The 27,575-nt window shown below is 42.3% G+C and overlaps 1 protein-coding gene across 8 annotated transcripts in view; it reads right to left on the reverse strand.

Annotated features, from left to right (window-relative positions):
• NCKAP5 (NCK associated protein 5) overlaps nt 1-27,575 on the reverse strand; it is a 435,214-nt gene that overhangs the window by 374,013 nt on the left and 33,626 nt on the right. Inside the window, exon 1 of one of the 8 annotated variants that reach the window (XM_068687315.1) lies at nt 20,148-20,392. The exons of the other annotated variants lie outside the window; for them this stretch is intronic. The gene's annotated coding sequence lies outside the window, so the exon portion shown is untranslated. Of the gene's footprint in view, nt 1-20,147; nt 20,393-27,575 lie in introns of those variants that run through there. 8 annotated transcript variants of the gene reach the window in all.

Consider the following 27,575-nt stretch of genomic DNA (forward strand, 5'->3'; position numbering starts at 1 on the left):
CAGTTTTAACTCAGAGATTCTAGCTCTAATTTGGGTTTTAGGCTGCATTACCAAACTACTTGGATCAAGTCTTGTGTGCTGACCAAGGGGTCGGTCATCACAGACACATGGGACAGCTTCTCAGGCATCTCCCCTGCCCTGTTGCTGCTTCCTTACCCCTCCAACAAGACAGATACAGCAGCCCGCAGAATGCAGAAATGTGTCTCACGCTGCACAAGTTAGCATTACCGGTTGGTATTGCTCATACCATACCACAGGTTTATGGACAACGTCTAAGAATTTTAAATAAGGCCCCAAACATTTCATTCACTGCCCATAATATTGACAATTTCCTTTCAGAGCTTTCCTTCCAAACATCCCAGAAGCTTGGACGTGAATAATTTCTCCAGTGCTCTAAGTTTGGCACATGTCTTTAAACAGATGGAAATTACTGTTATGCAGCCTTAGGACATATCAAGATCTCTTTTTGTTTCCATAATGAGGCCCAATTAATACCTACGACTTTCTGCCACTCAAATGATTTCAAAATATCAGGATTTCAGCCAGAACAGCCACGCTGATGTGTGCTTTCATGATTTAATCTAACTGTAATTATCTAAACCAATATCAACCTCAGTAATGATAGTCATTCTATAGGAAACTCAGGTATTCTGCTATATTCAAAATACACCTACTACAAAAGACTTCCCTTTCCCATTGCAGAAGCAACATTATATCTTCATCAGGCTTCAAATTAGAGTAATATTATTGAGCTAGATAATCTCTGGGGAAGCGTCCATGGAAGTTTTGCAGCAAAATAGGATGGGACAGAGCAGTTGTCACTGTGTGCAATCTTACCACATGGCAAGCATTAGAAACATCTGCACAGAGAATCAGTGTGGAATAGCTGTTTTGTAGTGTGATTCACTGCTAATTTTGCAGTAACTTTTCTGTGTAGACAAAGCCCTAAAACTAGGTTTCTATTTTTAAGACTTATAAATCTCAAAAGCTTTTACAGAAAATGATACCCATGAAAATGCAGTATTTATAAAACATTGCAAATGAATAACTTAATTATAGCTTATTTACCCATCAGGACCAGGATTACCACTCCCCCCTTAAAAAGTCAGTTTATGAATGCTTGAAATGCTCATGGCAATTCTTGAACTTTGTCCTGTTCATGAAAACTTTGCTGTGATTACTTACTATTTTAAAACCAGGCAACTCTAGGCAAATAATAAGATGACACTTCTTCCTAATTAGCTGTACAGTTCACGAGTTTTTCTCCACCTGCAGCGCACTAGGAACCCTCTGAATTAATTCTCAGCAGCTTTGCTTGATCCACTAGGACTGTTCACTTGCTGTGGTTTCCAGCTGCTACCTAACATACCTGAAAATTTCCACCAACCTCAGAATCCTGGCTGTCATATTCAGAACAGATTGAGAAATATTTTATTAGTATACCCAGATACATTACAAAACAGAAATTCTTTACAACCAGGACAAGGCTGAACCGATGCTATTAAAATATAGGTAAACTGAACACAAGCAAGCTGCTTTCTTCTCCTCTCCTCCTTTCCTTAGAGAGATTCAGTGACAAGACAGTGACAATAAATGCCACTGTGTCTTCCTGGGCACTATGTACGTACAAAGCAGAAATGGTAAATACTGTGGCAGGAGTTGGTTTAATATTATATGCTATGATTTTTAAAAATATATTTAATTACTACTGTCAGAAGCTGTGCTAAAAATAGGTTATTGAGCTGCATTTTTTCTAAATGACAGATAACTGTAGGAATGCAGCATTCACAAGGAACTGTTTGTACTAGGCACTGTATTTCCCCTCCACCCAACAGTACTTCCAGCAGAAGATCATATGAATTCTGCAAATATATCAAGGAGAGAATAGACACCAAAGGCTGTAAAAAACAGAAGATCATAGACATGCAAGTATATGCAGGTGTTATAAGCAAACATTTTTATCCTGCCAAAAAGGCCTCTCTAATCTCAAGTCAGTGAGAATGTCCTCATTGCTCCAATATTTTCCCCCTAGCCACAACAATTATTTAAAATACATGTATGCAGCCATTTGAGTTTTTCACCTAGAATGATAACTTCATGTACACGCTGAAAATCAGCCTACATATTGGGGCTATCTGTACAGTTATTAAAATACTGCCAGCAGTCTTCAAGAAGGAGAAGAGCTCGGAATCCAGCTCTTCCTGTAGCCCTGACTCAAGCTAATTCTCCTGAAGCCGAGTGCAGAAGTCAGACCCTACAGGGCAGATAACTGACGCCAAATCACTGCTCCTCTGCCTCAGAGCTACAGAGCTGGTTTGTTTCGGAAGGGTTTGGTGCTAAGGGCTGAAACCACAGCCGCCTGCTATCCAAGCAGCTGCGTAGGACGCACTGCCCTGTGCTGCACCAGCCTGCTGGTGCTGCTGGCGGCCACTGGAGCTGGGCTCTCGCTTGTGGTCCGCTCCTGAGGCAGAGCTGTAAATCAAGGCATCCGAGTCAGCACAGCTTTAATTTACTCAAAATAAAGGCATTAGAAACCTATCTAAATACTCCTGCTTCCACTGGGAACAGCACTGTCCGCCAGTGGTAGGAACTGGAAACCCAGCTTCCCAAACCGATGCCAAAGCAGGGGAGAAGCACGGCCCCACTGACCTGGGCAGCAGGTAATGCTGCCAGGCCCCCTGAACTGGCAAATCCCATGCCTTCCAATTATCAAGTATTTATTTTCTATGGACCCTTGGGGAAGATAGCTGCCCTCCCTGAAGATGGCACGTTCTGGAAATATTTGTGAGGAAAGTAACACGGGTTTGGGGAGCAAGGCAGTCTCAGGGGCACTGCTCAGGGACAGACATTTATCTGGAAAATTTTCCCCCAGAGTTCCCATGAATACTGGAGAAGTCTCCCTGGCCACCTCAGGTCTGGAGCATCTTTACCACGATCTCTTCTTGCTGCCTGCAGTTACCCCACTACCGGTGTCTGCGCCTTACCACAGCGCTTACCCCTTGCTCTAGAATGTGAGCTTTAATTAAACGTTTCTACACCTTATGCCTGGAAGGAAGATTTATCAAAACAGGAGCGGAACATAAACCTTGAGCCTATATAAAGCCTGAGACACCAGCCCTGAAATTCTGCTAGTCTTTCTTAGCATGATGCTGAGACGAAATAACAGTACTTTGTAGAGGCAGCTTCACTGAGAACACCAACTTATTAAATAAAAATTAAAGAACAACTCTTGCTGTTTTGTTTTTTTTTTTTTGGCACCGTTTTAAAGGTGCCCTAACAGATTTTACCTTCAAGTCTTATTGCTTTCCTCCTGATGACCCCAAAAGGAAATCTGTATTATTTTCCCAATTTAAAATTTAAAACTTATTTAGAAACAAGGTATTAAAAGACTATAATAAATTGAACAACAGTATAATGGACTTACTTAGTAGAACGTTTTTAAAAATATATGTTTACATGTTTAATTCGGCAAAAGCACCCTCCTTTCAAAAACAGCTGGGCTGCTGACCTGGAATTTCAGAAAACGAAGAGAGACTTCAGCGCCGGGGCAAGGCCTCTACAGAGGCTGCACAGAGCCTGCTGGGGGTGTCACAGGCACTCAGAAACTGGCTCTGATCCACATATTTAGCATCCTTATCAAAACCCAGCCGGGGGTCTGCTGATGGCCACTGGGAACCCGTGGGGTGCCCTGGGCTTTGGGCAGGCAGAGAGGCGAGCTGCAGGGCGGCTCCACGGTGCGCGTTGCCAGCAGGAGCAGAAGCCGCAGGGACACGTCCCGTCCCGCAGCCCTGCCTTAGACAGCAAATCTTTCAGCCTCGGGGGAACGGCAGGCAAACAGTTTAATCACGGTGCACCGCTGCGGGCATACAAAACCAGTTTTGTTTCAGGGCAGAACCACAGAAACAACGAGGCACGGCACTGGGGTCACAGATGCTGCTGGGTCCTGCCTGCTGCTGGCCGGGAGGGCTAAGGAGCTTCCCTCAGCTCCCAGGTGGAAAACACCCAAAACTTCCCCGACTGGGCGCATGACACCCATTTGTCCACAGAGACATGCTTCAACCGAGCCGGGCCGCCCCACAGCCAGGCCATCCCACACAGGAAGGACTGGAAAGCTGTGTGGGTACGGCAGGGCCAGGCAAAGATGGAGCGATGTCCAGGTGGGCTACAAGGTAAAAGGCCGCAATGTGGTTGCCCTCCGTGCACCGTTCAGCTCGGAGAGACGTGCTGGGCTTGCACAAAATACCCCCAGATGATTGCATTCTGGTTTTCGTCCCTACTGTAATGAAAGAGATGAAGTTATTAAACTTTCCCCATGCAAAAATCTAATTTATCATCCATACCGAGCTAAGCTTTGCAGCCACACCGATGTTCAGTGACAGTGCTACAGTAGGCAGTCCTTTCGTACAGATTAGTTTTGAAGTCTTCCACACCCATGGACTGTCTCAAATCTATCCAGCCTTACAGCTTACAGACACTCACCCAGTTAATACACAAGTACCTTCACACGATTATATGGGAGAAAAGAGGAAAACAAGAGGGAACCCAACGCACCATCCCCTCTCCTCGACTGAATGCCAGAGGTTGCCCCTCATTCCCATTTCTCTTTCTTTGCTCTTGCTAAGTATGAATGACAGCACCCCATGGACACGCTTCTGGCAAGAATGGAGCTTCCTTCCATGCAGACGTGTTGCTCTCTTGAAGGACGCACTTCAAGCTGCCAAGTGTTCTTCTAACACACAGCTTTCCAGTGTGTGATGGCTCCTTTCCCTCCACAGCACTCAGCAACCACACTGGTGCTAGGAAGATGGATTCAGCTCAGCTCTACCTGCCCACTGTGCCACAGAAAATAGACCAGAAAGGTAGAGGCCTTCACTCCTTTTGAAGGGGGAAAAACATTTTCTGACCTCACTTTCCCAATCACACTTCCATAGGTTGATTGCACGCAGGGTCTGATAAATACTGAGCAAGTTTAAGGTTAATGTACACTCCTAAAAGATTGGACCACAAAAGGGAAAAACTCAGACAAGAGGGAGCAAATGCAGTGTGCTGTCAGGATGGTGCGTTGCTGCACCACACAGACCTGAGCAGCTCTGGGACCAAAGCTGGTACAGAGGTGGGAATTTGGCTGAAAGCTGATGAAGCTCCTCCCAGTGCTACTGGCACTCACATAGCTGTGATCAAACAAATCTCACCTGAATTTTGTGAAGACACAAAGACAAATTACCATGGGAGTCACCATTTCTAAGTTTGTTACTGAAGTAGAGCACATGCAAAAAATTTACAAACCTCTTTGTGCAACACAATTTCCAGCACGTCGCTGAAGACCCACATTACTAATAAATAAATAAATAAATAAATAAATAAATAAATAAATAAATAAATGCCAAGGCCTGTGTGACTGTGTGTGGCAGGGAAACATCCATGTGTTGAGCCCCACAATTTCTATTTGCCAAGAGATACAATTGCAACTACCGGATGCCACAGGGGATTAAACAGTTAACAGAAACGTCAGAAAATGCACAATTACATAAAATACAATCTGTCAGTCAGCTATTGGGAATGGACTACAAGGATGCCAGTGTAAGTGCACGTACTTATACCCAGAGACCACTTTAAACAGCCGAGCATGATTTACACGTACTGCAGCTGTCACGCACACTATTTTTGACATTCAAGAGCCTATGCATACTGTCACTCGAAGAAATTTCTAGTTATTTGCTATTTTGTAGATCTGTAAATCACATAAATGCTCATATTATTACCATGTGCTCTGACAGAGCACATGCATCAGCAGACCATCTCGGAAGAACTACAGTGATGAATTATTGATAGTATCTCACATAGCTGGCAAACATTTATTTGAAAATCAGACTCCTGTGATACAGAACCTGCTTCCTTCCAATCTTGAGATCGACCCTAATGTAAACTATAGCATACAACAGATTAAAAAATATATAGCCTAGCTCCCAATTCATGTTCTCATTTTTATCATTTGATGGTTCCCATAAAGATTGTTTATTATTGATGTGAAATGTTGGAACCAAAATATCCTGTAGCTGGAAACTGGAAGTCTCAGTGACTGAGTCAGTGTGACTCTTTTGGCCTCCTCTCAATATGCTTTATTTCTTCTGCTGAACAAACAAGCAGTCCCATTCTGTAATGACAAAGCAAACCCGAATTTTCCCATATTGTTTTGACAGATGTTGTCAGGGGCTGATTACAAAAACCTGTATACCTAGCAGATATTTACTACTATGATTTTCCATAATGTAACTGAACTTACATGCAGAATAAACTCATGTCATAAGAAGCTGTGCTAATGAAAAACCTCTGACTATGGAAATTAAACTGCAAAATAACTTTTCCAACTGCAGTAAAATCTATTTTTAAGGGCACTGCAGGAAGAAAAAAAAAAAAAAAAACCACTGTTATTTGTTAAGTTGTACTAACAGGGCACAAATGACTGATGGGCAGGAAAGGACCGATTATCAAAACACCTCAGCGTCTGGCTCTGACACCTTGCAGGAGGAGATCAGATCTTTCTCCAAAGGTCTCCTTCCTCAAAAGCTCTCCGTGAGAACAGCCAGGCCAGCCTTTAGCTGACTGCTGCTTAGCTCAATGCATTTAGTCAGCATTTAGTCTGTTAATGAGTCTGTTTTGGACTCTGTTAGTTGGAAAATGCATCAAAGCTGCTGAGGTTCAATTATAACCAATTATTTTAAAGTTTTTTGGGGGTTTTCTGTTCCAGGATGGTTAGAGGATGATACTGTTTCACTGACCACATCAGGGCATTATTTTAACTCACAATACATACAAGTGGAACGCTGCTGCAGTACAACTACATGCAGAATTGAGAAAGGGAACGATTTTCTGTTCTCAGGTGTTAATGTGCCATTTGTAGCTGCCAAAAGGAAGATCCCAGACACCGCCACATCAAGGGGCTTCCTTTTGAATATTATTTTTCAGGTCTCTAGCCCCCACTGGCTCTGACATTTCCTTGTTAGATAAAAGAGCACGAGTGAGTATCAAGAGGACAATCATCTTTTGAAGTTAAGGGAAAATGAGACCTACTGGATAAGGAGCATCGCTGCGAGGATATTTTCATCACAGCAAGGGTATTTAGACCAGCAGGTTTACACAGGCAACAGGTGTTTTTGCAAGCCCAGGTGACTAATAATTCTGGAAATTAAAAACATGTCACTCTGTATGACTGCCAAAAGAGATATTTCCCCACGTCATTTCGTCTGGGCAGAATGAAGCAATACAATTTGTATTTAAAAGCATGTTTCGCCAGTATTTCTCCAGATTTTGTACAGCCACAAAGATAAATGTGCATGTATGCATGCGTACACACTACAGATAGGTTCAAATGAATAAATATAAATAAAAGGGCATCAACAACACAATTCACTTGGTTGGAGTGGGATGCTAACATAACACGAGTCAAAAGGTCTAAAAAGTTTGTGATTTGAACTTTTCACTGCTCTCTCTGATAAAAGACTTCCTTCGGTGAAAAAAGAGGGGGTTTAATTATCTGTAGAAACGTATCATTTGATGGCTTTTCTTCAGTTGTTTGTCTGCAGGTAATTGCATGTTAAGCAAGCCCAAACCTGAGGATTTTGCAGGTTTTCTATTTAGAAGTAAATGGGAACTGCAACTGGGGGAAAAAAAAAAAAAAAAAAAAAAAAAAAAAAAAAAAAAGCTTAATTCTTCACCAGTGTGGAGTAAAACTTGAAATATATTAACATAATTAGCATACAGGAGGAAAAGTATTTCAGTGAGAGTTAGGATATCTTAGTCTCTACAAGGATATGGGCCTAAGTGCCGTAGGCTTTCCTGGATGTGGAGAATAAAAGCCAAAGCCTATTTTAAAATCCACTAATTTTTCCAGTGATTTACTTTATATTAGACTACAGATCTGATCTGATAGAAACCTCAGAAAAATGGAAACCACTTTCTAAGTTAGTGTCCTTTTCCCAAAACATTGACTCTCTCCACATGAAAAACATATTAAAATGGGCTGCCATGCTCGGGAAGGATTCTGACCTAGCCACTGTCCCTCCGTGTCATAAGGGTCATTGATGTGGCGCTCCTTCCATGCAGAAAATGATGTAAGCTGAGCAAGCTACATGTACAGTAACAGTTCACAGAAGCACTCCAACCACCCCAACACTACAGATCCTTTCCCAATTTCCACAAGTTTCCAAGAAGCAGCACAGGGAGTCATCTCCCTCCACCTGATGACATTCACCTCGGTGACATCCCCCTGAGGGGATAATGCACTGGGATTTGTGCAGCTGAAACTGCCCCCGGGAGGCTTGTGAAAACCCTCAGCCCAATGCACTATTTAAAACCAAAGCCTGATTTAAGGAAAAAGGCAAATTCTTTGGAGGGCAACATCATTAAACTAACAGATAAACAAAAACTGTGGCAAATATGCATACAGATGAGAATCAAGCAAAACTTTTATTCAACAAAACAAAAAACTTGAAGTAACATTCATCCTCCAATACCTTTGAAATCAGTCATGCCTTCAGCAAAAAAAAAAAAAAATTGTCCTTGTGAGCTGTGATGATACTGATAATATCTCTGGCTGTAGGGAGTATTAGGTATTTGGAAAAACAGAGTCAGGCTAAATCTGGTCTGCTCATCGTTGCCTGACTTGCAGATGTGAAGCGGCCGTGGGGGAGCAGGGGGTGCTGTCACCACGCTCCCAGACCCTCCCACAGCACTCTAATGATGCCCCCGCAGATAGTACAAGCTGTGAACATTTCCTCCCCTTCTTCTTCTTATTTTTTTTAACTTGTCTAACCCTGGAGAGTCCTCCAGACTGTACAGCACAGTACTGTTTCAGGCCAACATCTTACTTCATTGTGCCCCTGAACACAATTAAACTTCAAACTCAAGTTGATTGAAGGGGGATGATGCTTAGCATCTCTGTGAAAAAAAAATGAAGGTGGTTAAACCCATCAGCAAGTGATTCATCTTTCAGATGAAATGAGCACCACCAGAAAATAGTAGAATGCAAGAGACAACAGAGAAACAAAACAGGTGGGTGCAATCTTTAATTTAGATATGATAATTTACACTGTTCTGGTCACCTTCAGCAATCATTACTGCATGCAGGAAGGGTGATGTAAACCGTAACTAGAGGGTGAAGAAAAGATGCCAAGGAATCAGATTAAAAAACAAAAAAGGAAGTGGAATTTCAGGCAGATTGACACGCACAAGCATTTTCTTGAGCGATACATGGCTAGAGTGAGAGAGAGGCTGAGCTGTCATTGATTTCCTTTCAATTACACGAGCAAAGCCAAGAGGGCACAGCATTATTCATTACACCACCATCTTCCCGGTGGGCTGTATGCAAATAGGGACCAGCACAGCAAAGTTGGATTGTCTCTGAAAGAGCACTTGCAGCAGATGCTCACCAAGTGGTTACGTGTGCTTCACCCAAAGGCTGGCCGTGGTAGTGGCAGTTCCGACCCCAAAGCCACCCTCCTTGCCACCAGCAGACCTCCCATCTGTGTGTCACCCAGCCCAACACGCTTCCCAGAGTAGGGCCACCACAGCCATAGCTAACCACTGTCCACCCCCAGGAGATTCGCAGAGCCCAAGCGCTCACCGCTCAAGCAGGAGGCAGTGGGCCTGGCTGCGGGCTCATGGCCAGCAAAGGATGCAGCAGCAGGGGGAGGCTTTGCTGAGACCCGGATCCTTGCTCTGTGAGAACTGTGAATTCCCAAGAGGCTGCATTTGCAAAGCATGAAAGTGCTGTTGGTCACATCCACTGCAATCCGATTGATCTGAACAAGAAATACTTGTAACTATCCAAGGCTGTCAATAATTCAAGAACAAGTTTTGCTTAGTTGAATTTCCGCAGCTGACGCCTCTGCCATTAAAGTCTCCCGTACTTCATACGCAGAGCTCTACAGATTTATTTCGTATACATACTATGCTGCTCATATAAAGTTGTCATTTGAAATTATTTTAAGCATAATATTTACAAAATTAATTCAATAAGAAAGCTTACTGCTGAGGGATTCCAATTCTGACTGCTGAAATCACTTGGTCCAATCGTTTATGGTAGTAAATAAATGTTATGAAACCTCATGGAGAAACTATTATCTAAATTACTGAACAAAAACAAAAAAAAAGCATTTATTATGTTCCAGGAATGCATTTCTGGCAGAGAAAATAACATTCATATACAATGTCTTTTTATAGATTAGTCAAGGGAAAAAATGACTGCATTGATGTGCTGCAAACTGTAAGGATTTTTTCTTCCCTGAAGAATTAGAAGTGACATCAGTTTTCATAATATCCAAAAAGAATAGAAAATACTTTGTTGAAAGAATTCCAGCTTTTTTATTCTGCTATGTTATGTTACTGGGACAAAAATTCCCATTGTTTATTGTCTGGCCAGTTGTGGATGTGGTGTACATAAAGGGAAAATGTTTCAAGCTCTAAAAGATTTTTTTCTGAATAATTATTTTATTGTTTTCTCTCAAGCCAGGCAGCAAAATGACCCTACTGAGATCTGTGACAGCATTTGCCAGCGGATTCTAGCCTCCACCTCCAGCATGCAGAATAAAGCTGTCCGTGTGGTCGTGGCGGAGCGTTCTCAGACCATTTATTCCTGGATCAGGTGAGTTCAAACAATCCTCAGCAACAGCCAAAAACTTTGCTCAAAAAAAAGGCAGCAGTAATTACTGGGGTTCTGCAGAGGAAAACAGTCTATGAGATCTTCCCAAGATGCTAAGCAAAATGCAAAGTGTACTGGGGGAAAAAAAGCATCTACATGGTGGGATCTTAGAGTGAAGCTCTAGGGATATCCACTTCTTCTCTTCTTCATCGCTGTACAACATCCAGAGCTTTGGATTATACTCCTACGTGCAAATACAGCTGATGGTGTGTATGGGATCTGTTGTCTATCCCAGGACAAGTCCCTTTATGAAATGTTTCTTCCCAGGTAGAAATTGGAAGGGTGCACTTTTACTCCACTGGTTAAACTTCTCATATAAATGGTTCGTGATGCCATATGTTCGTTAGCTAGGAACTCAACAGACTGACCATGCTGTTGACTCTGACTTCAACAGTTCAGTTTATTTTTTTGTCCATCTCACTGGGAAAAGGATAAAAGTCACACATGTTGAGTTGGTGAGCTACTGCCACTTGTCACAGGTTACCACAGAGTCATCCAGGTCCACATCAGAAATACCTCTTACATAACTTGACTCATCTGGCAAAAGTAGACAGCAGCTGTTTGTGCTAGTTACAGTTTGTCCTCTATTTCTTTACTGCCTCCCAATATTCCATTGAAGAGCATTTCCTTTTTTTTCCCCCCCCATCTACAAAACTTTGTTTGGGGAATTAATGTTGGCATGGCATCCTTTCCCTCAGAATGAGTGACCCCCCAAGGTTTGTTGTGTCTGTTAGGTGTAGTCTCAGCACATCTTAGCATCTCTGTTCTGCAAAAGACATAGGCAGTGAGGTACAAGGACTGTCCCATATGCCAAAAGCACAAGCTCTCAAAATGGTTTTGGTTCAGGGCTAAATGAAGAGATCAGGCCAAATGTCTGGACCCATCTGGCTTTGTACAGCTGTCCTTTCAGGTTTCTGGTGGTCTTCTGCCTGTGGCGGAATCCTGTTCTCACAGGAGCCACCAGAAGGCTCCTTACTGTCATCCTCTAAAATTAAAAACTCTACCAACGAGCACAGTCCCCCTCCAGAAGATATTTCAGGCCTTTCAGACCAAATGCACAACCTAAGTACCCCTGTGCAGTAGCTGAGGATTTCACAGCAGAATGCGCTATGCAGCTGCGTGCCTAGCAAGCAGTGTCACACAGAATGAATTTTTCTTCCCTTTCATGTATTAAAAGGAGCACTTGACAAGAGACAAACTACACTGTTGACTCGAACTTCAGCAGGCATTCCACAAGCCGCTGCTTTATGTGAGGCAGAGACCAGCAGCTCCGTACAATCATCAGTCATTTCAGGAAGTTCTTCTGCAAAGCCAAGATTATAACAGCTTAAAGGAAATAACTTTGCAACTGTCAAAAGGCAGGAACACGCTCATCTTTTGAAGAAGTCCTATAACAGTGACTGTCATTGCTAGGAGCAAAATTATTTAAGAGCTTCATAGAGAAAGGGTGATGGTGTGGTTGTTAAAGCACAAGCACTTAACCAAGATGATTTGGGTCTCTCTTGTTTGTTTTAAAAACCACTGCCACCTGTGGGGCATTGGGCCAATCCCTTACCCATCTGTATTTCTGCCCCACTCTACACCTCTCTCACTTTGAGGTACCCTTTTTTTCTCCACTCAGTTGATTCTGACTGCCAAGATCTGGGTGCTAGGAGCAAGCCAGCAGTGGCAGGGTGAAGCTGCAGTGACAGGAATGCCCTGGGGAGTAAGGCATCACCAACTGGGAGCACCACCTCCAGCGTTCCTGTGCTGTCCTGCACCTGGTGCCCGAAGCTGGATGCCCTCAGTATCAAAGTCCAAATGAAGTTGCACCTGGATTCCAAAATCTTAAATCTTACTGAAGAATAAGTAGTTCTTGTTCTCCAACACCACCTGAATTAATCGGTAAAGCATATTTTTGGGTGACACCAATTGCCAAAGGTTCCAGTTGTGCACCAGCTGTGCTCTGAGGTTCAGCAAGCAAGTTCAGTGCAGCAATGACAATAAACCCCACCTTAGGATCCATTCCAGTGAACTGGGGCAAAGATAAACTATTTCCTAATGTAAGGTGGACTTTAGCTGGAAAGTAGTAAAGGGTGATTTGAGATTCATGTTTGCTCAGCTCTCTTTTCCCTTACCCCTCTCCTCCTCCTAACCCTCCCCACCCCCCGTCCCTTTTTTTGTTGTTTTCCTCTTGTGCATGAAGGAAATAGCTTTGTAGGAGTTAAAAAATAAACAACAAAACACAAAAAAACTCCACTTCGGTGTCCTGTCACGTAGATAACCTGCTGCTTTGCAGAAGAATCAATGCTTTTACTATTCAAGAAAATGTGTCTTTGCTTACAGTACCAATTGTGTGAAACATTTAGTAATCAATGAAATAAACACACCATCAACAGATCCTCCATGGTGGAGGAAAGGTTAGCTCAGAAAAAGAGATGGAAGGCAAGCTCAAAGAGCTAATGCCAATTATATACTGCGTGCTGGAGAAATTGCAGTGTATGCCTCCCAGTGCTAGGAAGGATCTTGCCAGAGGTACCCACACCTTGAACAACAAAGCTGTGACATTCTGGGGGAAGCCTCCATACTTCTCCTCTCTAGGATCTTTCAAATGCAAAAAAAATAAAATAAAAAAATCCATTTACTGATACTTAGCTTCAAAATTACTGTTTCAGCAACCCCTGACAGCCTCCTGAGGTGATCAAGTACAGTACAGGCAGAGCTGCTTTCTGTTCTCATAAAGCTCCATCATCGAGAGCTAGTCAATAAAATATTCTTCCAGTTCGTACTCTCACTAGCAATGCACTGTGTTTGCAGCACACGCTTGAGGCCAGGCAATCACAAAGCACTTTAAATACCTTATTTTGCAGAACAGCTATAATCACACATCCCACCCTCACAAAGAGCCATGCACGCCGAGGCTGAGCAGGGATTGCAGCACCTGATCGCTGCCCCTGCTGCCTGTGTGCCCAGGCCAGCCTTCAGACCTCCCCACTGAGTACCTGCCCTGCAAAAGGGAGCAGAGCAAAGTCTGCAGGGCTTTGTAAGAGATGAAATTTCACACCTGGTTATTCCCTGCATCATGTATTCCTAAGCGTCAAGAGTGTATTAACAACTCACATCACAAAAACCTGCATCACATTATTGAAAATAAGGAGTTAACAAGAAAAATGGCAAAAAAAATCCACTGTGCTTCTCCACAGGAGTGTCAAGAAAGTATAAAATAGTTTTAAAAGCTAACCTGCACTAATAGGCGTAACGATACTTGTTCCTTGGACTTTGCAATGCCAGAGCATGCTGCTCAGATTGTGTTGCTTTGAAAGTGCACATAGCTCCAGGAACACAGCCTGTTCCCCATTACAGCAGCCTCCCATACACAACCCTTTGCAGTGGGTCAGTTTCTTTCTTAGCTGTACACAGGCCTTCTAGAATAAAAAAAGAAAGACTCTAAATGCAGGTGTTACTTTGATAGTGTCCCCGCATATATCCCCTACGGGCATAGAGGGGATTGAAAGGAAAGAGTAGGAACTACACAGCTACTGTTATTTTCTCTGGAATGGCGACTTGGAAAGACTAATGAATTGGCTTTTCCTTTAGGACTAGCCACAAAAAGCCAGTGTGGGTGAGAGACTAGAAAACAGAAGCAAATTACTTCTCTTCCAACAAATTAAGGAAATAAAGGCAGTTCCTTCCTTGGAGCAGTCGCATTTATACAAATCGGTGTCTAGAGACACAGCCTAACCCTACAGGAACAAAGCTCTGCGTAATGAGCCCAGCTGCCTATCTGAGAAATTCTCCTGGGTCGATGCGACAAAGACAACATTCACATGGGCTGCTGCAGAAGAAGTCTCATAAAAATTACCCTCAATTTCTGTTTAGTCACTCCTACCACAAAAGAAAGGAAGGGAAGAGCTCCTTGACTTTGGACAGGAAAAAAATGACTTTGGTCCTATAGGCTGTTGAAGGAATAATTTCATTAAGGCCCAGGATCCAGGCTGAACACACTGATCACCAAGGCCCTAAAACCTCATTTGACTGCGATGCCCTCATTTATCAGCTTTAGTTACTGCTACGAGATTAAAGTTCCAGGATACTGCATTGAACTGCGTAACTCGGGGTAACTAAAATAGTGATTGCATTGGAATAGTTCTCTGGAGAGGAAAGGATGGTCAGCAACCTAATTGTATGCACGATGATCTCATTGCTTAGGTGAGAGGCTGGGGAGTTGCCTCTTCTGCCACTGAATTATGAAAGCAGCTTTAAGAAGGTCTGTCTTCTTGGGTTATCCACAGGATCTCAGACAGATAGCGTGAGATTCGAAATAATCACTTTAAAGACTATAGATTAAGAGTTACATTCATTACCAGAGCAAAGTTCTGCAGAGAGAAGCCTACCAGAGCTCTTACCAGATGTTGAAGGACTACCTGAACCAGCCTTGACAATCTCATAATTTGGGTAATTAAAGGATAGCTCAATGTTTATGTTCTGTCATGAGTACTGATCACCAACCCCCTTTATCCTTATAACATAAAAATAACAAGAAGAGGAACTTTACATGAGAACTAGCTCCACAAAAAAATAAGTACTCACACAGCAAGTCCCACTAAGAGATTTCCTGCAATAAGTTCTGATTTGCCCTGCTTGCCTTTTACTATTTCTTACTCAAAATCAATCCTACCAAAAATGTAGTTCTTGTTACACACATATCTGGTATACATTACTCTTTCCTTTAAGCTTTCCAATAACCATGTCAGAGAGTTTAACAATTTATGTTAGCTGAGTATTTCTTTTCTTCCTTTACATGTTGCACAACCTCTGTGTTTGGAAATAGTTATCCATCCTTCCAACAACTTGCCCCTGACTTCACTACGCGGAATCCTAAGCAAATAGGAACCAAATCAATGACTGACCAAACAAAATAGGAAAGTTATTTTTAAGAATCCCACAGAACCAGAAATCCCAGAACTGAAGCCCCAGTAGAGTTGTTTTGCAACAGCAAATGTGCCTGAAATGAACAGAAATCCATGTTTTGGCTTTAAGACACCCCTAGAAAGTGATATGGAAAGTTTTAATTATCCATTATGAGTAAACTACTGGTATGAGATCAATGAGAAAAGAACTGACCACCTCACCGAGGACCAGACCCTACTGTCTGTCGAAACTGAAGGAACACGAGTGCTACTCTAGCTTCTTCCAGCGGTTTCTCTATATGCACACAGGTGCAGCCGTTGCACTTGCTTTCAGCTTTCACTTCACAGGTCCAAGGTTATGAGGAAACTCTCAAGCACAGCTTTGGTGTAAATGAAAAAATCTACTTTGTAAGCGCCCTGAATTCTCCCCTTTAATCTAGAAAACAAGCACCATCCTTTTGGCCTTTAAAAAAAAAAAAAAAATGATATCCCATCCCAAATTTTTCATACTCTAAACATAACTCTCAGCTCCCTCTTGAGACTTGAAAGTTATGAGATCTCTCCACCCCTGTGCCGCACATTGCTGCAGAGATATTTATCTGGTTAAGTCTGATCAACAGAGGACACGTCCTGATCCAGGGTTTTGCATGGAACATGACCCCAGCCAGCCCATGCAATTACTTTTTATGGTTCAGTAGAAAATATCAACAACACTGGCCCTACCAGAGCTTTTCAGGTCTCTGGAACAGTCGTGGAAATTTAACCTTCACCATGCTTCCTAGAACAGGCTGTCCTCATGGCTAACAATTCCTCCTAAGTTATTCTTACTGCACTCAGGTTCCAGTAAGGGTAAAATGAAGAATTCTCTTACTAAATACGAAATGTAAGCGATGCTATTCCACAGTTAACAGAAGTGAACACAAAAATCAAATACATAGATGTATTTCCTACATCTTTCTGACCCTGCACAGTCCACTCAATGGTCTGCTAGGTATTCAGCTGCAGATCCATTTCATACAGAAACATTTTTGTTCTTGCACTGACTGCATTCACATCAGAGGATCTAGACTTGAGACCACTCTGAAAGAGCCATACTCACATTTTCAACCCTGTCTTTCCTTCTTCTCCCAAGAGTTCCTAAATCTTAACTGGCTTGGGAATAGGGTTTGATCCTCCGCTGGCACCAGTTCTGCCATCATCATGATGGGATGTGATTACCACATGCTCAGAGTGGAGTCAGCTCAAGAATTTACAGCACTTGCAAAGCCCCAAAGAGACCTGTAGGCCACTGCCTGCTGAGGCAAATGGAAGCCAGTCCCAACTCACTGTGTGCAGTGTGCTACTGCCTCCCGTCTGGGGAGGGACACGGTGGTGTGCAATCATGCTGGAGGGACAACGAGCATAAGAAGAAACTCTGGAAGATGCATCAGGTTTACTCCAAGTTAAGTCTTTCTGCAGTCTCCCATTATCAACAGCTTCTTCCTGGCCGTATGCCACCAGGCTGGGGACCTCAGGACCAGATCCAATGACCGTGGCAGAAGACACTTGCGGCAGAGAGAAGCACGTGCCATACAGCACCTGTCACAGAAACCAACCACCAGAGCTATCAGGGCTGACACAGGGCAACAGCCCCCTTGGGCCAACTCCTTCATCACCTGTACATCTTCTCCTGCACATCCTACAGGAGTCCTCATCAAGGCCACGAAGGCGGACCCAATGTAAGAGGCAGAGGCATCTATTCTCAGAGCTACAGGAAAATACCATGCACAGGAGAAGTCTCCCCCTCTGCCAGGTAAAAGGACTTCAGTTAGAGTTCAGGCTGCATGAGACTCATCTTCATCCACTAATTAGCTTTCCCTCTGCTGCCATTCCACTTACTGTGAGGTTGGGGACAGGTTCTGTCCTCTGGAGTCCTCTAGAGCATCAGCAACATAATAAGGGAATGAACAGCAAATCCTAAGTAAAATGAATAGATGCTTTAATGCAGAAACCAGAGAGCACTTTGATTTTCAGGAAAGCAGCAGAATAGCCGTTCTCTAGTCCTGTGGGCAGTATAATCATTACGGACTCCTTGCAAGCCTTTTAATAAAGAAGGGTATATGTTCAGATACCCAAAGATTTCAGAGTTTGACCTGCCAAAGACATGAAGTAGTAGTGGCTATAGCCGTACCAGAATCACTAATACTGCCCAGGGGAATACTGCAGGAAAGTTCTCATCTGTTTGCCATTATAAATTATGCCGACCCTTCAGTTGGACTCATGTAATTTTCCCTGTGGAGTCACACCAGAGCCATACAACTTTTCAGCAAGTCATTCTGGGGGAAAAGCCCAATAGAAATCTGCCCGTGTTTTGGCAGAATTTAAGGACTAATATCCAAGGAAAAAAAAAAAAAAAAAGCAAGCTTTCCAAAGGATATTTAACCTTGGGGAGACCTAAAAAGCTTTTTAGAATTCCCAAACTATTTCCTTAACACCTGTGTAGAAGCACACTGTAGTTTGGAAAGTTTCACACGTAGCTCCACCTAAACTCCAAAGACCAGGCAGCAGCGTGCCCGTAGGTCAGTACGCTCCCCAAAGAGATGCTTGCTCCAAGTTTAATTGTGCAGCAAAGGACTGCAAACGGCTGAAGCCCAAACACTGGTACGAGAAGAAGGAAATACAGAAGTACTAATACATCCTCTTCACCTGTTTGCATCCTTTCTAAGCACCTCTCTCGTTTTCCTTGAGGTAAACAGTGTATTAGCTGAATCACTGGACCTCAGAGATACATCCATCATTGCATACAGGAAAAGTACACAAAATGCAAAACATCATTGTGCAGGAGGACAGATTCATCTTTTGATTTATCCTGAGTCAGCCAAGCCTGTTTAAGATGGAGACTTAGTTTGAAACAAGTTTTGCCCATTGCTGGCCCTGAAGGTCCGTCAAAAAGGTTAACAGCCCACTTTTTGGTGGGCCTCTACTCATGTAGTGGCTTCCTCATCTCCCACCTCATTTACTTAGTAAATGTTCAGAAAGGAGTCGTTTGGTATTCTATAATAAAAACATGCTCATATAGCCCTGTTCATCTGCAGATCCAACAAATTTTGCAGATCTGCAAAATGTTCTAAAACATACCATTTATTAAAAGTCAGAGAGCATACAAAACTAACTACTAACAGTGTTAGCACACTACTGCAGCCATAGCTGGCTTGGCCTAGCCCCTTTCTTTAAGGTCAGCTAACTTCTTCACACTCCCTTCTGTACTCCCACTGCCTTTGGGCTTGGATCAGATCTTTAATGCTATAACAGACCAGGTGCTGCTAAAACTTATATGCATGATTCAAGTCACTTAAGTCAAAAAAAAAAATCAACATTATATTTTATGTACCTACGTATTTCATGTACATATATATAATTTCCATGATACAAAATTGGGGCCAACGCTTGTTTAATTGCAATAAGTAACAGTGAATGGTGGTGAGTAGGACTTACCCAAACAAAATAGTTCCTAATCTGTCAATAGATTTCACTCTGAATACCTGCAGTTCAAAAAGGGTATTTTAACAAGAACACCAACCTCTCAATTTAGAGATTTTTTAATGTTGATTCTCTTGAATTTTATTGTCTTAACTGCATTAATTTTCATAGTATAAGTGTACTCTCATTTAAGTTTCTTGATAAGTGTTTTTAAAGTTTTATAATTTGACATTTATTTTGGCAATAAGTTTGTTGGTGTTTTTTTTTTTTTTTTTTTTTTTTATAAGCCTCCCTTTGGCACTCTCTCTGTGCTACTCACACATCAGCAATTAACAAGGCACTTTTAAATGCACCCCTACTGCTGCAATATGATCTGTCACCATGAAATTTGCAGGAAACTTTACTCACAGTTTAAAAAAAAAAAAAAAAAAAATGAAGCCAAGACTGACTGACCATTATATACTGGAATAGGAAGGAATTAGGATTTTGTATAATTTCATATGAATTTAATACGATAAGACATAACCATAGGTAGAAACAAATACTTGTTACTTATGGAAGACGTTCTCTGAATTCTGCATTATTTTCTGATAAGACTTAAAAAAAAAAAAAAAAAAAAAAAAAAAGATAGAACATAGGAAAAACTTTTCATTCCCCTACTTTCAGCTGCTTGTTAAATACCAAAAGGTAATGAGAGTATTCTCTGATACACTATTAGGTAAAAAACACTGAGCCATCTATAAAAATATTTGCATTTGCATTTCTAAAATCAGCACAATAATCAGTTAAACAGCAAAAAGTAAACTTTACACAGGCATATTACAAGCAGCAAATTTTGAAGGCTCGCTTCTAACCTAGCAGGGCAGCGTAGCCATTCAAACCTAGACGTGCATTCATTTGTGCACCTATTGCACACAGTATCAGCAGTGACTGTGTACAGCTACTTCTGGTAAGGTCTTTCACCTCTTCACATTGTCGCTTCCTCCCAAAACACGAGGTTAAATCAGAAGCGTTAATGGCTTCTTTCAGAGCTCTAACTGCACACCTCCTTCCGAGCAACATTTAAAACATTAAACAAAAAAAAATCTCTCCTTACTTACAAGGCAAAGCAGAAAAGGAAGGTCATTCATGACACCCCATTCACTATTTTCTGTTTCTTTCTGTAAATATTACAGTGCTACTGAAAAAAATATCAAGTCTGAGGTTCTCAGATCTTCCTTCAGAGTTTTAATCATTCGCTTCCCAAGAAGGGGTTTAACAAATACCACAGTGTTCTGTCAATATTTGTATGCAGCACCACACAGGGCAAGCTGCCAAACTTGCATGGTTTAAAGAGCCAAGGGTGGAAAACTGACACCCTAACAAACACACTCCCCGCTTTGTCCCAGTTAAGGTGGTGCTAAAAGTGTCATCGTTGCTGCTGGACTGTGGTTGAGGACAGCTTTGTTCGACTGCCGTGCTTCTGCAGAAATGCAGCATTTAATAATCGCCTTCACCAAACTTCAGGGATTTGTTTCATGCCCAAACGGTTCTTAGGCAATTACGAGCCTTTTGCTTTCCACCAGCTGCACTTTAAATGTATTTTAATTGGCTGGAATTTCGAAGGAATCCATTTGGCAGTCATTTACATTTGAAGCACGCCCCTAGCAGCTGAAACAGGCCCCAGAAGCAGCCCGATTACTTCATCAAAAGAAACTGTTTGAATACCGTTGACTCCTACATAACTACAGTGAACTCCATTATATAGGTGTGGTGATGCAATTAATAATTCCTCGCTGCATTTTTGCTTATCCTGGGAGCACAAAGCCTTACGAACTGAGAAATTGAGAGTGGTCTGCAGACTTCCAGAGCTCGGTGTTAGTTTCCCAACATCGCTGCGCTTCCAGAGAGAGGCCTTCCTTCTGCTTTCTCTCTATCTGATCTGAGCCACTCTGTGGAAATGACAATGGTATTATTGTTTCTACACTTGCAACGCATCAAGAATGTTACCAGCTGGATTTCTGGATATAAAGTTATTTTAAAAGCTAATGTGTTAGTTATTCGAGGATCAAAGTATAAAGCAAATTTAGTCCATTATATTAGTAATGGCTCTTTTTTCCCCTTTCTCTTTATTTTTGGGCTCCTAATGTGCACTGCAAGCCAACTTTGCCGGGCCTTAGTTTAATGCAGCGAGTTCATCCTGCTCTGCAGTTTGTAATGCAGAGGTTTAAGGGCTGACAGCATTAGGGAGAGCTACCAACAGCTGCTCAGAGAAAAGAATGAGAAGACATTAATGAAAGAACCACAAGAATTCACACTGCAAAACGCAATATTTAGGCTGAATGTAGCAACATTAAGAAGTCAGATTTAAAAACAGAGAGACATTCCAAGCCATGCTGATTGAACGCGTGGTATCTGAAAAACCCAGAGCTCTGCAGCCCATGAAAGCTCCTGTGAAATTGTAACTGCTTGAGAGTTCACTTATCATCAGTGCGCCACGGAGGATGAAGGCGCAAAAGAAAGGGGATTATTCTCTAGCTGAAGCACAATGAGAACTGTTTTTTACATTTAAAAGGTGAATAGTTCTTGAAGTGAAGTTATGACAATACTTGCCGCCTACGGAGAAAAGCAGCATTTCAAGTGCATTGTATGAAAAGGAGAAGGATTAATGCCACAGAGAGAGACCATTATGCTGCAGAAGGGTTGCATATTTTAATAATTTGACTCCATCCAGCTCTGGAAATTTCCATAGTTAACTGGCTTATGCTCCTAAGAAGTACAAACCCTCAGTGTACGAAGGTCTTGAGGGAACTTACTGGAAGTAGCACTTGGGAGAAAGAAAAAAAAAGCAGACATGAAGAAGCAGCCAAAGCGGATGATAAATGATGAGAAGCCCGAGGATTTGTTAGTTTTAACTACCTCATGATACTTCACTGAGAGAGGGTCAAGCAGCCATCCAGACTCTGTCCACATTCTTATGGTAACCCAGTGTATCACAATCACTTCATGTATTTTATCCTCAAATATATTCATGACATACAGAAGTATTCTTGTCTTCCTGCTTTTGAAGGCACGACACCTCTGACCAAACTGGGACATGAACCCAGCACCTCAATGCCTTCCTTCTTTCATTATGCATCTATAGATGTCCCATGCAGACCTGCTTGCAGCTACAGCACAGGTTAGAGCTGACCCAGGTTAACAGCTGAAAAGCACTACAAAGCATCTTAGATCTTTGAAAGCCAAAGGGAAGAGAAGTAGAGGCTTAAATCCAGACTTTCCCTCCTCATCCAAGTGGGAACAGATGATTAGAGAGCACCGGTCACCTCTATCTCATCTGTAGCCTACCAAAACTGATGACAAAACTCCAAACAAGTTCAAAAGGCGATATGGGTGAAGGAGAATCGCAGTGACCTCAGCCATAAACAAAAAGAAAATCCTAGATCATCACCAGCAATTGCAACTCACCGTATTTCAATCCGTAGCCACATTACCTATACGACTTCATGTATTTATTTAAAAAACAAAAGCCTTCCTGATAAGTCTGCTACAGTGCAAGCATCTGGGGATGTATCAGCAGGAATCATGTGGTGGACCAGGAGGAGGTCCAGGCGGGATGGCTGAGGGCACAGCAGCACAGCCTGCCCCGTCCCACTGCCTCTGCTGAGCCCTGATCGGCAGAGAAAGGTCGGAGCTCTATTCATGCTGCCGCTCTGGGAATCCCTTGCGTTGTCATGGGCTGCGTGATGACAGCCATGAAGCCTTGATGTGGCACTGATTGTTAGAGGACACTGAAGACAATCGGCCATTATTTAGCTTCAATATCTATCTTTACTATTATTTAAATCGGAGACACTGGCCAGTGTTTCCAGAGAAACAGCGCTGGTGTGATTTTCAAAAGAAGGAGACTGATTTATTTTCAAGACTCGTGTGGGATTCAAGTCACAGCCACAATAAGCCTCAGAAAAGCTGTACACTAAACTGATTTTCTGGTAACAGTTACACAAGAAAACCCATGCATTGACAAAAACTTAAGCATATGAAACATTTACTATTAAGACAGTTAATAGCCCTTAGCGCAGTGAAAAAGAAAAGCATTACTTTGAAATTTCAGAAACTATTAAAAAAAAACAACATCGAGAGAAATATGGCTGCTATCAAAGGGAAGATAATCAATCCTTCAAAAGCAGGGACATCAAGCCGTAAAGAACACTTCCACCATGCCTAATGGCAATTCTCTGCTGCCTTCCTGCTCTAACTGCTGTTGGCATTCAGCTGGACAAGAGGAAAAAACATTACAGTACTACACACAGGCATGAATGAACTATGGCAAAGGAGAAATCCCACAGTGAATGGAAAGCCGATTTTCCCTTATGCAAATGCTACGCATCAATGAAACAGTTTCCAGTCAAACGGAACCATCTTGAGGAAATATATAAAGGCTATTGGTGTAACTGATACCTGGTTAAAAACGAAGGAAGCGAGGCAGATGAGAATATAAGCATGGAGGATTTATTGAAACACCAGCAGGGTCCTAGCGAAACACATGACAAAATACAAGAATGATGTCTCTGAAAAGGACATTAGAAAGAATATGTCCTCTGACCAGCATGCTAGAAACCAGGAGGTAGAACCATTACAATAAGGCTTATTACAGGCTTTTACAAATTAGGTGAGAATACCGCCCAGTCAGATATTTCTCCTCAACACAGAGATTGCCCACCTGAAATGCTGTAAATGCAAGTAATTAGATGATCAGCCTCTCCCTGGCCCTAATTGAGGTAGACAGGCAGAAGGAAAGCAGAGGACAAATCACAGCCCTTGTGCTCACAAAGACAGACCATACCTTCTGTACATTTCTTATCACTTTCCGCCTGCCCATCTTCATTCTGCACATTTCAAGGTTTCCAGACCTGGGCAGGCAAGAACAGGGTAGCAGCAGACTTCAGCTCCACTGCCCTACAATGTTCTCCTAAGCATCACCACAAAGGTTGTCATAGCACACCCACACCTCCACCATGCTGAGGTGTATGGGGAAGGATGTATATTTATGAAAATACACTTCCTTCTGTGACCTATTTAGATCTGGTTCTGCACCCCTTGCTCATGAAGAAACTATTGTACTCCACTATGCCACTCCCGCTGCATTGCACTACTGACTAATGTTGACATATCCCTATTGGAAGCCCCCTCAGGGCTGAACAAAGGCAAGATGGCCATTGATTAACGTCTTATGCTTCTGAATAAGAAAGTCTAGGCTTTGTAAACAAAAGAATGCATAGAAAATATACCTGATAATTTTTTTGGATGGCAGAACAGGTAAGGAAGACAGTCTCCTTCCTTGAACACCTTGACTGCTTGACAGCAACAGCAAAGGGAGCTGGGGATGTCAGAAAGCAGCCTCTTCCTTCACAGTAGGCAGCACTGAGAAGTGTTTCCATGTTGTCAGTCTCCTGGGATTTCAAATGTCATCTGTCTGTACCAACTTGGAAGGAAAAAAAATTCTCTGATCCTGGAAGTGGAGTACAGGGCATGCTGCTGAAATACCAAGAGCAGAGATGATAGACAACCTTTGACTGATCAATTCCCTAAAGCTAAGATACGTGTTGTTGGTCCATTATCTGCTACACACGCTCCTGTGAATTGGCATTTGCTGCACTACTACAGTCTTCAAAGTAGGCCCAAACAGCATTAACATGGAAAAGATTTCTCAAAAAATAACAAATTATTTGTGTTCTAGACCAAATTTATACCCTTACCAAATACGGCTAGGCACAAAATCATATTACTTAGCATTAACATCACTTTGGAAGTTTAATGTATATTAAAACACATGGAAGTTTAATGTATATTAAATCCCGTAGCATCACTTCTTAATCTTTCCCTTCAAAATATCATACCCACAAACTCGTTGTTATTACTTTTGTGTTCCCTTTTATCACTTGAAAATAAATAAGGTATTTTAAACATCAGTTAGCATTCAGAATTGCTGCAATCATATGCCCTGCAAACTGCTGCTACCAGATAAGGTAATCTGCTCCTGAAGAGAAGCATATGACCAAGCAGGGTGGTTATGGAAAACTTCAGACCACCCCTTTGCAAGGGCACGGTCTGAAAGTTCACATTTTCAAGGCAGAAGACAGGCGTGTGCAGAAGACAGTAAAGGTTGTGGGAGAATGCAGTTGGCTACAAACAGGTCTGGACAACATAACTGACTGCAGGGCAAAAGTAAACAGGCGTGGAGCAAAAACAATCCAAATTATGCATCTTGTGTGGATGCACATTTACCTCCAGGGTAGTCAGTCTGCTGCCCTGGAGAGATGCGTCATCTGCAGGTGCATATTTCCTTTGGTGAGTTAAGGCAAATGCCATTTTCAGCTGTGCCATGCTGGTTTACCTTAGGACCAAGCAGAGTCACATGCCAAACTGCGACAACTTGAGAAGAAATAACAGAAAAGCTATATATAGAGAGAAAAGAATCCGTGTTTCACACCCCACTGTAGATATTTAAAAATATTTACAACATCATCTGCTATTCTAATATGTCATCTCACTGGGGATTAAATGAAGAATCAAGAGTGCTTACAGTTAGAGGAGTCAGGGGGAGATGCAAGCCCACAGCTGCTCTTTCGTATTACCTCTATTAGCTTAAATTTCTATTGAGCAAACAGGTAGAGGAAGACCAACGGATACTCAGCATAGAGAGTAACTATGGACACCTAGAAAAGCTTAAGGTTTGGTTTACACATTCCTAACAAAGCCTTGGTCATAAGGACTCACAGCTTGTAATAAAACAATGCCTGGGAAGTTATTTCAAGGAAAGCATTTTCAATAAATATAAGAAACTATGACATTTGCACTAGCTTTGTTATGGTAAGACAGCCTGCAAAGATTTTATTATTATTATTAAAATATTAATTGAAACAGCACAGAACAATAATACACAGTGTTACCAGTGAAAGTGGTCAACCACTGAGTTTTGTGAAATAGTGCTGTGGCCCAGGATACCAGCCGTACTAGCAGATTATCGGTGCCTGCATGGAGTCCCACTGGTGTTGGGGAAGTTATTTCAGCAGAAAGTACCGTATCACCCCTTAATCACTCAGGTTTTCCACACTACTTAGCAATTACCATAACAATTCATATATTAAGAATTTTGTTTCACATACTCTTTTAATAACAGTACTTGGAACTCTATACAGTATCAGAGAGCTCAGCACCTAACCCTTCCCAGAAGGCAGGCAAAAAGCAAGTGTCATACTTTCATAATGCATTTAGGTACTGCATAGATGGGACATAATTAAAGCAAGACTTAATTAAAGCTTTTCTTCTCCGGAGACGGACAGGTAAAACATAACTTACTGTATTCCTGAGTACAAAAGAGTCTAAAATTGTCTCTCCTGTTACACAATTGTAGTCTCTCTGTGCAGCAAAAGAGGAAAAACAGTAACAGTCGGGAGTAAGTTTTGCTTCCACCTGTACCCTGCTCAGTCTGGACTAGTTTATAATACCTGGAAACAAAACAGTCAGGATTTGTTCTGCTTCATACAGAAAACTTGGCCTTTGTAGCATGCTGCTGAAAGATTGCATGGGTGATCCCTTCTGCTCATGCTAAACTGCACTGCCTTCAACAGTACACCACGAAAAATTAAGCAGGGTGGAACTAGCCACTTGAAAGTGTGTCCTTGGGCAAGTTACTTAGCTTTCTCGGTTAACAACGGGGTTTCTTTGTGGCGGTACTCACCACTCACTATCTGCAGGCATAGAAAGTACATCCACAAAGGCAGCATCGCTTGCTGGCACCACATTACTGAGCACTATGTAAACTTAGTGTTGGCTGCTTTGTGCTTGGAGGGAGATCTCCCAGACGGTGGCTGGCCACAGCATTCAGTATGGTGCACGGGGAGAGACTTAGAAAACAAAAACAGCAGCATGTGCTGAAGTCAAGTACACATTAAACCTCAGTCCCTCTTGTACCTGAAGAACCTTTTCAGAGCTGGGCAGAAATCTTTCCGCTCATTTCTATTCTAACCTGCGGATCCCTCTCTAAAAGGAACTGGGCAATGCCAGTTCTCTGACAAAACTTACACCTAAGGATACCATAGGAAGCAAGCTACTACTCTGTGTTCCTAAATAGCAGCTAGAGGTAAAACGTGTCAAAGAAAGGTGCCACCAGACTGTTCTCAGTGTCAGCAGTAAGCCAGCAACAGACATCTACTGAAACAGCCCAACTCTTACTGTAGAGACCCTCTGACTTCAGTCTGAGGGTGATGCAGAGGCAAAGCACAGATTGGAGAGGCAGAGCTGGGGCAGGAATTGTGGCCACGAGGTGGAAACAAGAGAACTGACATCTGTCAGATTCAGCTACAGACTTGCTGATATCCTTTCTTCTTAGTTCCTTGTTCTGCAGAATAGGGATAACCTTCTCTTCTGATGACTGCAGTGGCAGGAGAGGAACTTCCATCAGTTATATTGAAGAATTTACTTACAAAATCCTCTGCTAGAAGAGACAGTTCAGGTCCTGTAACTGCGTTACATGAGAACTATCA

This window comes from Anas acuta, chromosome 6, assembly GCF_963932015.1.
Source record: "Anas acuta chromosome 6, bAnaAcu1.1, whole genome shotgun sequence".
In the NCBI taxonomy this organism is placed as follows: Eukaryota; Metazoa; Chordata; class Aves; order Anseriformes; family Anatidae; genus Anas; species Anas acuta.